Source organism: Salmo trutta, chromosome 17 (assembly GCF_901001165.1).
Source record: "Salmo trutta chromosome 17, fSalTru1.1, whole genome shotgun sequence".
Lineage (NCBI taxonomy): Eukaryota > Metazoa > Chordata > Actinopteri > Salmoniformes > Salmonidae > Salmo > Salmo trutta.
In genome coordinates, this window is record NC_042973.1 from 26,011,521 (window position 1) to 26,029,963 (window position 18,443).

An 18,443-nucleotide genomic window follows, 5' to 3' on the forward strand; every position below is an offset into this window, starting at 1 on the left:
CCCCTCAAACAATAGCATGGAATTCTTTCACTGTAATAGCTACTGTAAATTGGACAGTGCAGTTAGATTAACAAGAATTTAAGCATTCTGCCAATATCTGATATGTCTATGTCCTGGGAAATGTTCTTGTTACTTACAACCTCATGCTAATCGCATTAGCCTACGTTAGCTCAACCGTCCCGTGGATGGGACACCGATCTGTAGAGATCCTTAAGAGGTAAAAAAAAAAAAAAAATGCCTTTTTGCCTTCATACAGATTACAAATTATAATTTCTGACTAATTGAAAATGACATTTTGTTTAAAGTATCGTCCTTTCTTAATTAAACAAGCCAATCTGTACGAAGCTGGTTAAAATTTCAGTTTTATCCTCCAGAAAAGACAGAACAAATATTACAACAAATGTTATGGTTAAACTCAAATGCACTGATTAATAAAAAAAATGTTATTTATGAAGAAAATCTTTAAAAATTGTATTATATTTATGAATTATATTATGAATAGATACGGTGGAGTTATGTCACATATGCAGCTATAGAAAATATATGGGAATGTCTGCTCAATTCAAACTTACAACCAACTGATTACAGCATTACCACAAGTGGGAAAGGAAGAAGGTAGGGAACTTGTTTGCCTGCCATATATTAAAGATACAAATTGGCTGAAAGGAATTGGCATAAATAGACAAATACACCAGTTTCATTTGAGGACAAAAATGTTGGAAGCAAAATAAATGGGAGGAAATTTTAGATGTTCAGATTCTATGGCACATGGTTTATGAACTGGTATAAAAACACACCACTTGATTCAACACAGTTTTTCCATTTAAATTATTATACAAAATTCTTGCCACTGACAGAATGCTATATATATGGGGCATACAACAATCTCAGCTCTGTAGATTTTGCTGCGAAGAGACAGAATCAAGAGAATTTATTCTGGTATTGCCCCTATGTAGCTTGTTTCTGGTCACAGGTACAGGAATGGTTAAAAAATCACAATATTTACTTAACAGTGTTGGGCGATTTGGATAGCCATAGTCAGTCAATAAATAATAATACTTGTAGGAAAGGTTTTCATCTTTAGCTCACAATCTGTGGATACTATACGATCAGAAAAGTTCAACATTTATGTAAAACATAACAGCACAATTGAAAAATATATGGCACATGGTAACCAAATGAGGGTGGTCTATGGTGATATGTGGAATGGACTGAGAGTGGCTGAGGGGTGGGGTTAAAGACCTTATGTTTGGTAATGAATCATTTTTTTGTAATTGCTTTATATAAAAGTACCATGTATGTAAAATGTGTATGCAAAATGTATGAATATGTAGCAGAAAAGCTGTTAAAAAAAAAACATATTTGGGGGGGTTAATAAAAAAGACAAACCTTTTTTTTCCCAAGCATTGATTTCAGCAAATAAAGACCAGCCCGACTTTACACAGGACAAATAGGTACATGGTAAGAATTTAAGATTTTACATTTTAACAAGCATCGACTGATAGCGACTCGATGTAGTCGGAGCTCCAGGGACCAGATGACCATAGAGAAACTCAACACCAGTCATCCTCTGGAGGAATATTACTAGTCTCAGTCAGAGGGTCTGTGCAGCACCAGCTTAGCTAGCTGAGCTCCATACATTTACAGACTGAAATGAATTAGTCTTATCCTAATTGGATGAAACTATTCTGAATATTAGAGGATCTGTGGATTTCCCTCTCAACCCTCTTTTCATAGCTATTATTGATTATTTTACAACATTGTTGAGGGAGATAGCACAAGCATTCCACTGCACCTTTAATACCTGCTGTAAACTGTGTGTGATGATTTGATACGAAATAAAACATCTAAAAGCAGTGAGAGGCAGAAACCTGCTCTAAACATCAGAGGTGATTGATTGATAATTGACTGTTTAAAATACTATTGGATCAATTTAGGGACTGTGTGTGTGCTACTGTGGATATTTGGAACCTTCTCTGGCAGATAGCTGTGGAAGAAGAGAGGGGAGGAGAGGGGAGAGAAGGGAAGAGAGGAAGGATGGGAGGGAACGGACAGATAAAAGGTTCCCATCTCTGCTGGACTACAGCAGGTTGCACCACACACTTAAAACAAACATGAGCTCCCTCAAAATGTGGAGGGCTTTTTCTTAAAATATCTAGGGATGTGCATCTCATTTCATGAATAATTCGATAAGTATCTAGATACATGGGCTCCGATACACTACAGGAACGATACGTTTTTAGTTTGAAATGAGTTGGTGCAATTCGGTCTGAATAGGGGAACAAATTGATGCGATTCGATGCACACATTTTTTTTTGCACGAACACATTCACTTTCTATTTTAAATGAATATCTGCTGCTAATTGGAGTTCAGGAGCTGGGCCTCTGAGCTGGGTCTGTCTTAGATTACTTCTCTAAACTGAGTGGCCCTCTGTTACTGTCAAATCTAATTTTAAATACATTTTTTTTTGTCTCATGCTTCGTAAACAACAGGTGTAGAATAAGAGTGAAATACTTATTTACGGGCCCTTCTCAACAATGCAGAGAAAACGATAACTTGGCTATTACACAGGGTACTACCTGGTTGATGTGCAGGGGTACGAGGTATTTGAGGTAGATATGTACATTTGCGGATCGCAGTGATTTTCCTATTTTCCTTTCATTATACATAACAATGATACAATTTAAATTCAATGTGTTTAATGCAGACCTGAAGCACTTCATTGAATATATCTATTGTTCCCTGGGCGGCAGATAGATGGCAGCTGTTGATCAGAAAGGCCGAAATAGAACGCAACTGCTCAGCTACAGCGACCGACACATATCAGTTTGCTGCTAGCAAATTTTGCAATCTGGTCGACATGGATCGATTTATTGTAAAAAAAGAAACATACATCTATTGACAATGAGCTGGAGAACAATGTGACAGCTATGAACAAACAACTACCGGAAAACCAGGAAAAATCAGGGAGATGGCGGCGGGGAAATGCAGCCATCTAACGTAGCTAACATGGCTCCAGTGGCTAAGAGAAGGATACAGTCGTTTCAAGAAGAACACAGAAATGTTCCAAGAGAAATGGACAGAAGTATTTTTTTGTACTGCATGATGGGACTAGATCACTGTCTTATACGAGCAAATTTCAGAGCAACATTTCCAGTCACACCATGCCCACTTTGACAAAACATATCCGCCACAATAAGGTGACCAGATTTCTGAAATGAAAACCGGGGACATTTCCAGTTCGACGATCAATATATCATTAAAATATCCAATGTTATTATTTATGAAATAAAAAAGGGGGACAATTCCGGTTTCATGTATTTAGTCTAACGGGCACACTGTGATAGAGAAAACAACTATATTACAGAAACACTACAGACAAGACAGAACTGTCCAATCTGATCAGCCATTCAGTGGTCCTGGTAGTCTGGGTAGAATAAGAGCAGAAGAAAGCATGAGCAAAATTGAAAAAACAGGCAATAGTATATGTGAAATAGTTAACAACATAATAAAGAAAAAGGATGCTGATGAAATTGGTAACTACATAATATACTTATACCAACCTAATCTGTATATTTCTCAGAAGAATGTATTTTCTTCAGGATTGGTCTTTGGCCAGCTTCTCCATGAACTCCTGGCAGGGGAGGTTGAAATTTGTCTTCACAATAAGCATGGCCTTGATGGTAGGAACAGTAAACCTATTTCTTGCTGCTGTCCATATATCATTCATTTGGGAGAACACTCTCGACTGGTGCATTACTTCCAGGTAAGCACATGACAACAGATGCTAATCTAGCCAGGTTAGTGTGTGGGATGTCGTTCTCTTTGAAGTGGGTAACCACCATGCTCCATCTCTGACTAAGCGGTGTCTCAGATGTTTTCCATTCTTCAAGTGATCCCCCTTTAGGAACTCTTGCAGGCCAGTAACCTCGTCACACAATGTATCCTCATTGATGGTCACATTGGGGCATTTTTCCTGGAGTAGGCCTGCTGCATCACTTAACGCAGAGGTTGCCTTTTTAAAAGGAGACAATGTAAATATTTTAGATTATCTGTGTGCTTTCCCCATGCTTGCAAGTAGTTCACAGCCATAGTGAAGAATGATTGGGATGTTTTGAGAAATCTCTCTTTAGACATGGCTCCATTTTCCTCTAGCTCTCTCAGAAGTCCTCTGACTAAAACTGGAATGAAGTCGTTATCACGTCTTGCAGTCAATTTTGCCTCAACGTTTCTCAGAATTGCAGCGGACTCCACAGCACAGCGGTCCTGGCCTTCAAGCATCTTTATCGTGTCACTGAATACGGTCAGGTTTCATGGACAAAGGCCAGCCAAAGTTCAGTCAGTGGATCTTCGAACATTGTTCGCAGGACAACAGGGTATTTGTCTTCAGAAATAAAAAAGGATTTCAATGGCACATACATTTTCAGCACTCTTTCTAGAGCAGGGAACACGGACAGCCAGCGAACATTGCTGTGTCCTAAAATGTTATGGTACTCCTGGCCAACAAACTCACAAAAGCCCTTCAGTCTTTCTACTCTGACAGTGAAAATATGAACATATCCAAATATCTTTGTGAGCAGGTACTCAACATCATATCCAAAGCTGTTCTGGCCGTGTTATGAATGATGTGGGCAGGACAACCTAAGCCAATCACCTCCCGCTGCAGAGCATTTTTAACTTTGGTATGGACATTGACCCTCCCCAGCCTATTCAGTCCTCCAATGTTGGTATTTGTTGTCGGCAGAGAATGTTTTCCAGGTTACATTTTTAGATCTGCTGTTTCACCTTTCAATTCAACAAAACCAAGCAGTTTTGTTTCCACAGATGTGCTGCCATCATATATCTTACATATCTGACTACTATTGGCAGCAGCTTTACATGTCAATGATTGGACGCATCAATGGACAGGAACACAAATTCAACCTGGTCTAGGTCCTGTGTTACCAAAGTAGTTGCCCATGGTTCTAACACGTTACTCACTATGGCGTCACATTTTGTCCTAGCACATGTAAACTTTGGCTCATAAAGCTTCCGTGCCAGTTGTGCTGTGCAGTCCATAGATCTGTAACTATGATTGTGTCACATAGTGTGGTATGCAAAGACACCCTCCTGCACAGCTAAACCATATTCTTCTTGGGAAGGCTCTACCTTCTTGAAGAATGTGGTGACAGAGGGCATACCAACACGGGCAATCAGAGAGGCTTTATGCTTTTTCGTCTGCTGATGTTCTACCACTGCCGTTCTTCTCCGGCTGCCAATTGAAAGAGAGGATTTACAAAGGGTGCAGTGAACAATTCTATCGTCTTGACCTGAGCGTATAAATGGAAATTCTCTCATGTTTTTCATAAAAAGTGCATTTCCGTTTCTTGGAAAGTGTCATTGTATCTCCTCTGTCTGTTCTTCTTCACTCTCCTTGTGTCACTCTTCTTACTCTCTTAGCTTTTTCTTCTCCTATTTTTCTCCTCCTCTTTTCTTCACTCGTCTTCCTTTCCTTCTCTTCACCTTTCCACCTCACTCTTCTACACTCTCCTTGCTTCACTCTTTTTACTCCCTTCATTTTTACTTCTCCTTCCTCTTCAATCTGTGTTAATAAATAGCATACTATTAGATAAAATACTTTGGTTAACAGATTCCCAATGCTTGCCTCATTTTTGTATTTTATCTCAAAAACATTGTTTGGAATAATAAATTGTCAGGCTCTGTAACCATATCTTTACCTTTCCTCCTCTATCTCCTTCACTCTTCTTCCTATCTAGTTGTCCTCCTCTCCTTCCTCTCCACTCTCTAACATCAAACATTATGCTAATGTTATCCATGAAAATGTCAATATAAATTCTCACACTACTTATTATAATGCCAAACCATTAAAATTGTAATCTACAAATAAATACTCATAATTAATTGTGCATTCATTTAATATAATCATATTTTCAAAATAGCCCTTCCACTGCACTGCATGTTTACATGTGAACGTTTTTTAACCTAGTTACCATGACAGTAGCTAACTAACCTAGCTAGCTAACTTAGTCTACATAACTAACGTTAGCTAGCATAACCTATTTAAAACCTTATAGAACAGATCATCTATCTATAGAATTGTGACATTATAACATCACTAGCTAGTATCTCAAACGATTGTAACTTTTACCTGGCTTAAAAATACGTTTGTTGTGATGTTGTGGATTCACTTGACACTTGCTAGTTTCTGGCCGAGTTTTCCACAGCAATTTTCTGTTAAACTAGCGCGAGAAAGTAGTTAGTAGAAGAGTGAATGAAACTGCTATAGCCAGCAGCCCCCTCTGTTGGTCAAAACAAGCACAACGCGATAAGGATGTCAATCCGTAGGCTCTGCTGCCCAGTCTTTCTTGCCACGTAAAATATTATTTCACTTTGGGGTCTGTTTTTAACGCACCATTAAAAACGGGGACAGCTCCAGCCAGGGACAGGCCACCAAAAACGGGGACTGTCCCCGGAAAACGGGGACGTCTGGTCACCCTACGCCACAAAGCAACCTCAGAAACAACAAAGTAGCGCAACAACCAATGATGGACAGATCTAGCCCTCACTGTTGCAGAGAAAACGACAGAGGCAACATATGAGATCGCTTGGAAACTCGCGAGAAACAAGAAGGCCTTCACTGACGCAGAGATTGTCAAACAATTTTTTGGGCCTCAGCCGAAATATTGTATGCTGATTTCACAAACAAGGACGTTATTTTAAAGCAAATGAACGGACTGCAACTCTCAGACTCGACCATAACAAGACGCATAGAAGAAATCGGCGAGGTGGCGCCGTGCTGTAGTATTGAGCATGAAGAAGCAGTGATGTGACGTTGCCCAATTGTGTGTTTGGGTTCGCTTCCCTCAAAACCAGCCGTTCAGAGAGGAACTTATGTTTACTGCCCCTTCTGGGACAAACACGAGGAGAGGATATTCTGAAAGCCCTTGTTACATGTTTTTGCTGATAATAATATTGACTGGTCAAATCTGCTATCTGTCTGCACTGACGGTGGCCCAAACTTCCGAGGGAAGGAGAAGGGACTCATAGGCCTGATGAGAAAGGGAGAGGATATTCCTGAATTTGTTTCTTTTCATTTTATCATTCATCAGGAGGAACTTGTGGCTAAACTTAGACTGTGCCTTACAGAATGTGACGCAGCAAGTCTGCCGTTTGACAAATAAAAATAATATCGCTGTAATCCATAACTCTCATAATGTAGGTAGGCTACCCGCGTTGTATCTGTGAACTGTTGGCTAGAGTGCAAAGCCAATACCAGAGTGGGGACGTTTGTTATATAACACTTTTTTTGTGACAAAACCATCAATAGCGTTGAAAATACGATGGAAACCCATTTAACTTATATTTTTCATTTGGTACATAGGGATTTAACCGCAGATCGATGGAAATACATATCTGGTGGGGAAATGCGCGTATTGTTTTATACACATTTTTGAATATTCACATGAAAATCTATCACAAATTGGATGGAAACCTAGCTAGTGACACAGCAAATTACGTTGGTTGTCACTCAACTAATAACGCCGATGATTTGACATTGCGAAAGCCGTTTTACAAGCATCTGAATGCTGAAGGTGCCGTGCAGATGTAGGAATAGCTTCAAACAGGGACAGGCCTACCTCTTGTTGGCGTGAGCAGCTGTGCGCACACTTGCTATCTGACAGTCATACGCAGTTACATGCCTAAAAGTTTGATGGGCTACTGAACTTTCAGTCACAACAGATAAGAGGTATTTCCGGAATAAAACAATCTGAGTAAGAAACATTAGTGAACCAACAATTCGTAACACATCTAACCAATGCGTTCTTAATTTGGATCGGTTTGGGCTCCTTAAACATATCGTGAACATTTGAACCAGGGACCGATGCGTAACGGTGAATCGCTACATCCCTACTATTTTCACTCCCACAGGGGCCTTCAAAGCACCACACACTCATCAATAGCCTCCCATGTCTGTCACACACACGCAGGCACGCACTCACACCAGAAGGACATTTTCCAGGTGAACACTTGACTAATAATTCAACTCCTACAATGCAATTGGCACGAAGCATGGGTTTTCTGTAGGAGGCAGGATGTCAACAGAACAGTGATATATGAACCAATAAACACAAATTGGCTGTGTTCCCAGGGGAGGGACAAAAGTCTGGCTATGCCAGGGAATTATATTTTGACAGGTTTTGCAGTATATGCACAAACAAAGCATTGGTGATAACAGAAAAGCTAAGCTCTCATAACAAATAATAGCACATAAAACATATGTTTGCAAAATACAAAAGATATGGGGGCCATCTTTCAGGCTGAGCAGGCAGTTGCTCTCAACATGAAGACTGGGTTGGGTTGATCTGACAGAGTGAGTCGTGTGTGTGTGTGCCAGTGTGTGTGTTTTTACCTCACCCTTTGTCTCTCTGTGTCTGGTTGTTTCCTCTAATGAGGAGTGAGATCATTATCAGCACCAGGGCTTCCCTGTGACATGTGGGAATAGACAGCCTCCCCAGGCATGGCACCCACTCTGCCCTCCACCCACCTAAAACATGGGGGAGGGGGGTGGCAATGGCAAGGAGGGGCCAGGAGCCAAAAGTCAGCAGCCAAGAGGTCAAGCAGGATCCAGGGGCAGTGGGGAGCAGGGTGGATTCTGCTCCAGATTCTCCAACCCCATAGCGCCATAAGGTAGCCTAGGCAGAGAGCTCTGTAAATGTTGTATATATTTTAATTCTTTTTAAGTGTTTTTTTGTTGCATTATTTTTGGGGGGGAGGTTTGGCTGCTCTAGGGTTTGATATGCTGTGGTCTTGACTCAGAGTTGCATGATCGTGATGAGAAAAGTCTATATTTTGGCTTGATAGCTTTTGGATTCAAATAATGTTGCATTTTGTTTCATCTGTGAGGAAGTATTACACCAAGGACTGCATGCCGTGTCCAGAGGAAGCAGAGGGAGTGCTATACATGTTCAAAAAGGTATGAATGATTATTAGACCTGTTACCCAGTAGAACTATTAGGCTAGGTCTACTGTCTTGTTGGTTCATGTTTTTTACACGTTTTCAAACTTTTTTATGTCATCCTCGATGACTTTAAATGCATTATCCACTTCTGTGGTTGAATTGTGCTTTAAATGATCAAATAAATCTATCTCTTCAATGTGTGTTTGTGTGTATGTCTGTGTATATCGGCAGGGGGGATAAAAGCAGAAGACACATTTCCATCTCACATGGACTAATAAAGTACATCTTATCTTCCTCTACCATTTAACCATCACACCACTCCCCCTTCCAGACCTCCACCCCAGACCACAACACCACTCGTCTCCAAAACAACAGCAGATACCCAGACTCCCTGGCTGGATGAGGCACTGGGGACGTCTGCCACCCCCTCTCCTCACTGGAGAGGCCGTCTCTCCTCCCTCTGTTCACCTGTCCACAGGGTAAAGTGTATAAACAAGATAATAAATGGCGCCATGAGCAATTGCATGTTTCAGTCAGAGTCAGTGACTCTGAAGAACTACTGTGGGAGTTATTTAGATGGTGACTCTCTCTGAGTCAAACTCACAATTCAAGAGCTGTTCCTATTATAATGTCAGTGCTGCCAGGTCTATTTCAGATCCCTTCTGCATATATTTGCATGTGGAGCACACAGTCTGGAGCTTCCCAGATGGGGGTGTTGGTCAAGCTAACCCCATTGCCAGTGAAATGAAAGGCCATATGGATGCCATCGGATGGCCAGCAGTCGTGACCAGTGCCAGAGACTGGCTTTCTGACTAGGTTATCATGGCACGGCACCAGACCGCTACAACCAACCCAGGCAGACCACGCTCCAGGAATACAGAGTGAAAGTACAGGGGTTTGCCTCTCCTTAACTAAACCTTCCAGGGCAGATTTGCAGTCTTGAACGCTCCAGTATGGCTGCTTGAGTGAGCAGAGCCAGAACAGAGATGAGATGAATGTGAGACAGAGTCAGTTGGCTGGACAGAGGCAGCGAGCCAAGGGGGAAATGGATGGAGGCTGGCTCATTGGGGTTTTATTGTGTGTGGTGAGCACAGGGAAATGGATCATAAAGAGTGAAGAGCTCCGGAAGGTAGAACAATGGAGAGAGCTCTGCCAGCTATTGGACTTGAGCTATCTACCATCTCTAATGAGCAGGGAGAGGACAAACTGGCAGCCTACTGGGCAAAAACTGGTTGAATCAACGTTGTTTCCACGTCATTTCAACCAAAAAATGTAACGTGATAACGTTGAATCAACGTGGAAAACTGATTGGATATACATAGAGGAGTGGGTGTGGCATGGCTGCATACATAGGAGTGGGTGTGGCATGGCTGCATACATAGAGGAGTGGGTGTGGCATGGCTGCATACATAGAGGAGTGGGTGTGGCATGGCTGCATACATAGAGGAGTGGGTGTGGCATGGCTGCATACATAGAGGAGTGGGTGTGACATGGCTGCATACATAGAGGAGTGGGTGTGGCATGGCTGCATACATAGAGGAGTGGGTGTGGCATGGCTGCATATATAGAGGAGTGGGTGTGGCATAAATGCCAGAATAGATGGATGAGGTACGCTTGGTCAAGCAGCACTGAGTGACTGCATGGCCTGCCTCTCCACAGTTTCAGGCCTGATGTTTTCGAGTGGTTTCTCCCTTCATGTGAGTGACATTGCCTTTGGACACGGACTTGCGGAATGTGTTGAGAGGAAGGCAAAACACAGGGTAGCCATGGCAACAGGCTTGGACTCAGAGAAAGGAGAGGTTGAGAGCTACTAATGAGGGAGAGAGACAATCAGAGATGATTAGCGAGAGGAAGGGAGAGAGAGAAAGGCAAAGGATGAAGATCGCAGGAGGGGAAAAAAGAGGAGAGAAGGAAAGGCAGAGAGAGAGTGAGAGAGAGAGAGGCCAACCAATGAGGGCCTACAGCAGCACCTAGATCTTCTGCACAGATTCTGTCAGACCTGGGCCCTGACAGTAAATGTCAGTAAGACAAAATAATGGTGTTCCAAAAAAGGTCCAGTTCCCATTCCATCTAGCCACCGTTGCCCTAGAACATACAAAAAACTATACATACCTCGGCCTAAACATCAGCACCACAGGTAACTTCCACAAAGCTGCGAACGATCTGAGAGACAAGGCAAGAAGGGCCTTCAATGCCATCAAAAGGAACATAAACTTCAACATACCAATTAGGATCTGGCTAAAAATGCTTGAACCAGTTATACAACCCATTGCCCTTTATGGTTGTGAGGTCTGGGGTCTGGTCACCAACCAAGAATTCACAAAATGTGACAAACACCAAATTGAGACTGCATGCAGAATTCTGCAAAAAATATCCTCTGTGTACAACGTAAAACACCAAATAATGCATGCAGAGCAGAATTAGGCCGATATCCGCTAATGATCAAAATCCAGAAAAGAGACGTTAAATTCTACAACCACCTAAAAGGAAGCGATTCCCAAACCTTCCATAACAAAGCCATCACCTACAGAGAGATGAACCTGGAGAAGAGTCTCCTAAGCAAGCTGGTCCTGGAGCTCTGTTCACAAACACAAACAGACCCCACAGAGCCCCAGGACAGCAACACAATTAGACCCAACCAAATCATGAGAAAACAAAAAGAGAATTACTTAACACATTGGAAAGAATTTACCAAAAAACAGAGCAAACTAGAATGCAAACTAGAATGCAGAATACCTGACCACTGAGACTGACCCAAAATTAAGGAAATCTTTGACTATGTACAGACTCAGTGAGCATAGCCTTGCTATTGAGAAAGGCCGCCGAAGGCAGACTTGGCTTTTAAGAGAAGACAGGCTATGTGCACACTGCCCACAAATGAGGTGGAAACTGAGCTGCACTTCCTAACCTCCTGACAAATGTATGACCATATTAGAGACACATATTTCCCTCAGATTACACAGACCCACAAAGAATTTTAAAACAAATCCAATTTTGATAAACTCCCATATCTATTGGGTGAAATACCACAATGTGCAATCCCAGCAGCAAGATGTGTGACCTGTTGCCACAAGAAAAGGGCAACCTTTATTTAACTTTAACGATTTGCACATCATTACAACACTGTATATATACATAATATGACATTTGATATGTCTTTATTCTTTTGGAACTTTTGTAAGTGTAATGTTTACTGTACATTTTTTATTGTTTATTTCACTTTTGTTTATTATCTATTTCACTTGCTTTGGCAATGTAAACATACGTTTCCCATGACAACAAAGCCCTTGAATTGAAATTGAATTGAACTTGAATTGAGAGAGACAGAAGGAGTGAGAGTGGCTGCTTGGCTGTTGAGAGAGCAGCTCCAATAAAAGCTTCACACTTCAGATTAAAGAGGTGTGAGCCAGCTGGCCAGCCCAGTAAGGAGCAGAGAGATAGGGAGAGAGAGACAGAGAGATAGGGAGAGAGAGACAGAGAGAAAGAGACAGAGAAACAGAGATAGCGAAAGAAGGGGCACTCTGTTCCATGCTGCCACACCCGTCTGCACATACAGGCTATATCCACACGCTGGAGAAACACTCACACATTCACACTAGGCTTGGGCGGTATACCGTATACCGAGGTATTTGGAAATAGTCACAGGATGGTTTTTCAATATTGTTAATACTGTTTAAACTACTTATTTGAAGTAAAAAAATATATATAAATATTTGTAGCTTTTTAATAAATAACTGCAGTCAACTTGTGCGATACGTTAGGAGATAAAACAGATTGCGTTTTTCATTTCACCTGTCACATTATTTTACATTATGAAGCTTAAGGTAGTTCCCCTGAACAGTCAAGTGTTTGTTTGTAAATAGCACAACAAGTTAAAGTGGGAGCAGGTGAGTCCAGCTGTGTATTGACAGGGGTCACGCTTTATATTGAAAGTCAACAGTGTTTTTTTGTTTCAATAGAGTGATCAGGGACGTGCAACTATAGTTTTTCTTCACAGAAAATACATTAGTCCAACACATTAGGCAGAAAATAGCTTCATTTCCATCAGACGACAACAGAAGCGCAACGCTTTTGGCTGGCAGCCACACAAGTAAATGAGCTTACAATGAAAAAGCAAGGTCTTTTTTGCGAAACGATGCATGGCCATCATATTTCTAATGTTTATCATAGAAATAATGTAGCCAACTACATTTCCTGATGTTTTTCTTAAAGTTAGTCTTGCATTTTACTGGAGAAAAGTAGGCTGGCTACACTGAGAAAAGTAGGCTGGCTACACTGAGAAAAGTAGGCTGGCTACACTGAGAAAAGTAGGCTGGCTACACTGAGAAAAGTACCGGAGTAGCTACACATCAGTTAGATGGTTGTCTGCCATTGGTGAATTTTCATCTGAATGGAGAAGTGCAACTGAAGCACAAAATGTGTCTGATGCCGAGCAGAAATTACAATAAATTACAATAAGAATTTTAGATGCGCGTTTACAAAACGCAGCAAGATATTTCTTGTTTTTTTTCCTGTGTGAAAAATGAAGAATTCTGCATTAACGGACCCCTAAGTTTAACTTGCTAGGTATCTAAGTAAGTGGCTAAACTAATAAGGTTACGGGGTATCATATTGTGATAGCTTTCTGCTGTGTTTGAGAAGTCAAAGCCCTTTGGATGAGTTAGTTATTTGTACAGCTGCCACTGCTATCTTGATTTCCTTGCGTTCTTTCTCCTCTCTGTTCTCGGCCTATCTGCTCCTCCCATCTTCTCAGAGCAGAGCAGGAAGGCCCGTTGCCCTAGCGACTCCAGACTCCACACAGACACAGCGTGTACACATGCTGCTCCAGAGCCAGTACTGTTCTTCCTTCAGACAAGCATGAGTCAAAACTTTGTTCACTTTGTTCAATGTCTCTCGTTCACATTTGCTTGGAAATGTCCAAACGCACCAAAAATGACATTTGGTAGCTCCTATCTATATATGTATAACTTTATGATCTGGATTGCCTGTCTTTGCAATTTGTTTATTTTCATTTGCGCTCATTAACATATTTAGCTAGCAGCCTCCATGGAAATTCATGAATTTTGTTAGCATACACCCAATGCTTTTTTTTTTTTTGCGCCCCCTTGTGTACTAAGCCTGTAATACCCTAAATCTCGGGATGCGAGAAGGACGGTATGATGATAAGAAAATCTGGATACCGCCCATCCCTAATTCACACTAACATACAGGTAAACAGGGGTCCTCAACAGGACACACCCCAGTTAGGAACTCACCTCCCTGCATTCTCTCTTTTCTCCATTCTATTTCTCTCTCACACTTATTCTCTCCTTTCATTCTCTCTGCACGCCTCTGCACGGTCCTTCGTTTTCTCTCTCCATTAGGTAGAGAGATTCACCGCTTTGGGACAGTGACCTCTGACCTATTTCACAAATTACTTTTGAGAGGTTACTTTTGGGTCACATGCACAGAGGCACACACACTGAAGCACTCTAAATTACTTCTCTGAGAATGACACAACCATAGAGGTTGGACATAACCCCTGCGGCTGTCAACTCTCAAGCACTCCAGTTTATTGGGACAGAAATACAGTTATTGTTTAAAGAAGCACTCTGGTTCTAGCAGAAGAAAGAGATAATATAACAATCAATAGCAGCTGGGTATTTCAGATGACTTGTCCTAGGGTATTGATAGGATTGGTTTGATTAAAATGTAAAGAACTTCCTGGAAAGGTCAGAGTCAGTGGTGTCCCTCCTGTTTTAGAGAGGGAACAGAACACAGCAGGGGAACGGATACCAACACAACACATGAGAGGAGGCATAAGGACAGCAGCTCACATATCCTACTATACACCTTCCTTCACCCTGTCTGTCCTCTTAAGGTCACTCTGAGGCCATGTACTGACACAGCTGATGACCCATGACCCCTGAAAGAGACATGACCTTTGCCCTCCCGCTCACACTCCAATCCAGCCTGTCAGCAGTTTGACATTGTGGACTGAACCAATAACCAATCCCAAACTATTCCCATCATCTTCATCATTATTGTTTGCACCACCATCATTTAACAATGCTGTTATAAACATGTATGCATCATCAACACTATGAATGTCATGTCTACTAAACGCATTCACCTTTTCCACAGGAGCGTTCATTCATCATGGTCTGAATACAGTATTCCAAACCTGTCTGATTCCCTCCTTGGTACAGGCAGACAGTGTGTTGTGTGAATCTACATGTCCTGCTGCTCCCCTCCTCTCACTGGGTGATTTATAGAAGCCAGTCAACAAGCTGAGACTAATGTGCTCTGTTCCACAACCTTTCAGAGCCTTGTGGCCAATTACCTGTTACAACACTGGGGTTATGGATTTTCATACATGGATAAGGATGAATGGGTGCGTTTGTGAACACTAGAACTCTAGAACCGCTGAGCCTCGAGGGTCCCGCCTTCAAGCTAATGAGCAGTCATTTTGACTGCAACATTCTAATAAATGTCATATATGCTATTGCAAAAATAATCATTTGGCTATGTTTATGAAGGTCTTAGGTAACATTAGAATAATACAAAAAAAATGGCATTAGTTTATGTTACTGTAGGCTTTATGTAAAAACCAAAAAACACAAATGACGTTGAACCAACGTGGAATGGACATGGAATTGATGTCTGTGCCCAGTGGGATGTGTTGGAACACGGTAAAAGCGTATTTTATAACCACAAAATAATACAAATTCCCTAACCACAAAGATGAATGGCCAGCGAGGTCAAATTATGAAAATATCAGTAGCCTAAACATAATTATAAGTGCCAAGTGTGAAAATCAGCAGAAAAGCAATAATGCCATTATAATGAATATAAGTGTCGATATGACAGCAGTCAAAAATAGTACATTATTGTGAGCTCATGCTTACATGGTGTTCGTTTTCACGCAATGGCATCAGTTGGATTTCATTTAGCGGCGATCCCTTGTCCAAACAATGGACACAAATCTTTGCCACTTTCACTTGATTGACACACTTCCCACAAACACGTGTGTCTTGGGTTCTGTTCTTAGCTCATCTGGCCACCTGACACTGTCTCCTCCCCGGGAGCTGTGTGCAATTTGCCTCGCGCAGCGGCTCGCGTGGAATCTTTGCTGCTGCCTTGGACCTCATATCTCTCATGCACTGCTGCCATATACCTCATATCTCTCATGCACTGCTGCCATATACCTCATATCTCTCATGCACTGCTGCCATATACCTCATATCTCTCATGCACTGCTGCAATATACCTCATATCTCTCATGCACTGCTGCCATATACCTCATATCTCTCATGCACTGCTGCCATATACCTCATATCTCTCATGCACTGCTGCCATATACCTCATATCTCTCATGCACTGCTGCCATATACCTCATATCTCTCATGCACTGCTTGAGCAACACATGTGCGTTGATAGCAACCAAGTCAAGCATGTTGTAGAACACAGCAACAGGCCAGCAGGGGTGCCTCCTTTCACCGAGTACAGCCGTGCTATCTGATCCAAAACATTCACACCGACCAGAAATACGCTCTTTCCACTGAATGCTCCATGGAGATACAGGATTGAAATGAACACTTCCAGCTCAAAAATAACACAGCTATCACTGTGTCCTCCAAGTAGGCCAGAGTAGACTGATACGATGTGTTGGACTGATACAAAATAACACAGCTATCACTGTGTCCTCCAAGTAGGCCAGAGTAGACTGATACGATGTGTTGGACTGATACAAAATAACACAGCTATCACTGTGTCCTCCAAGTAGGCCAGAGTAGACTGATACGATGTGTTGGACTGATACAAAATAACACAGCTATCACTGTGTCCTCCAAGTAGGCCAGAGTAGACTGATACGATGTGTTGGACTGATACAAAATAACACAGCTATCACTGTGTCCTCCAAGTAGGCCAGAGTAGACTGATACGATGTGTTGGACTGATACAAAATAACACAGCTATCACTGTGTCCTCCAAGTAGGCCAGAGTAGACTGATACAGGGTACATACCATTTTGAGATTAGAATTAGAATGTACCAATATAGAATACCTGTTCTTCATTCACAATTGGTGATTGCATAATTATAAATCGTTCGCTTCCCCTCTCCAATCAACTCACCCATTCTCCCCCATCATGCTTTACTTCATCTGTTATATACTGTATGTGTGAAATTCATTTCGGTATAGTTTTGGTTCAGTTTCGAGGCAATTATCGGGGTGATTATCAACTGGGCACAGCACCTTCCACTGTCGGGAGAAGGAGTGGAGCAGGCCCTACAGTCGGGAGAAGGGGTGGAGCAGGCCCTACAGTCGGGAGAAGGAGTGGAGCAGGCCCTACAGTCGGGAGAAGGGGTGGAGCAGGCCCTACAGTCGGGAGAAAGAGTGGAACAGGCCCTACAGTCGGGAGAAAGAGTGGAGCAGGCCCTACAGTCGGGAGAAGGAGTGGAGCAGGCCCTACAGTCGGGAGAAGGAGTGGAGCAGGCCCTACAGTCGGGAGAAGGAGTGGAGCAGGCCCTACAGTCGGGAGAAAGAGTGGAACAGGCCCTACAGTCGGGAGAAGGAGTGGAGCAGGCCCTACAGTCGGGAGAAGGAGTGGAGCAGGCCCTACAGTCGGGAGAAAGAGTGGAACAGGCCCTACAGTCGGGAGAAAGAGTGGAGCAGGCCCTACAGTCGGGAGAAGGAGTGGAGCAGGCCCTACAGTCGGGAGAAGGAGTGGAGCAGGCCCTACAGTCGGGAGAAGGAGTGGAGCAGGCCCTACAGTCGGGAGAAAGAGTGGAACAGGCCCTACAGTCGGGAGAAAGAGTGGAGCAGGCCCTACAGTCGGGAGAAGGAGTGGAGCAGGCCCTACAGTCGGGAGAAGGAGTGGAGCAGGCCCTACAGTCGGGAGAAGGAGTGGAGCAGGCCCTACAGTCGGGAGAAAGAGTGGAACAGGCCCTACAGTCGGGAGAAAGAGTGGAGCAGGCCCTACAGTCGGGAGAAGGAGTGGAGCAGGCCCTACAGTCGGGAGAAGGAGTGGAGCAGGCCCTACAGTCGGGAGAAGGAGTGGAGCAGGCCCTACAGTCGGGAGAAGGAGTGGAGCAGGCCCTACAGTCGGGAGAAGGAGTGGAGCAGGCCCTACAGTCGGGAGAAGGGGTGGAGCAGGCCCTACAGTCGGGAGAAGGAGTGGAGCAGGCCCTACAGTCGGGAGAAGGGGTGGAGCAGGCCCTACAGTCGGGAGAAGGAGTGGAGCAGGCCCTACAGTCGGGAGAAGGGGTGGAGCAGACCCTACAGTCGGGAGAAGGAGTGGAGCAGGCCCTACAGTCGGGAGAAGGGGTGGAGCAGGCCCTACAGTCGGGAGAAGGAGTGGAGCAGGCCCTACAGTCGGGAGAAGGAGTGGAGCAGGCCCTACAGTCGGGAGAAGGAGTGGAGCAGGCCCTACAGTCGGGAGAAGGAGTGGAGCAGACCCTACAGTCGGGAGAAGGAGTGGAGCAGGCCCTACAGTCGGGA

General features: G+C 43.1%; 1 protein-coding gene across 2 annotated transcripts in view; it reads right to left on the minus strand.

Moving 5' to 3' along the window:
* The window catches only part of LOC115151946 (guanine nucleotide-binding protein G(o) subunit alpha), a 167,742-nt gene that overhangs the window by 90,532 nt on the left and 58,767 nt on the right, over nt 1-18,443 (minus strand). The gene's annotated exons all lie outside the window — the stretch shown is intronic.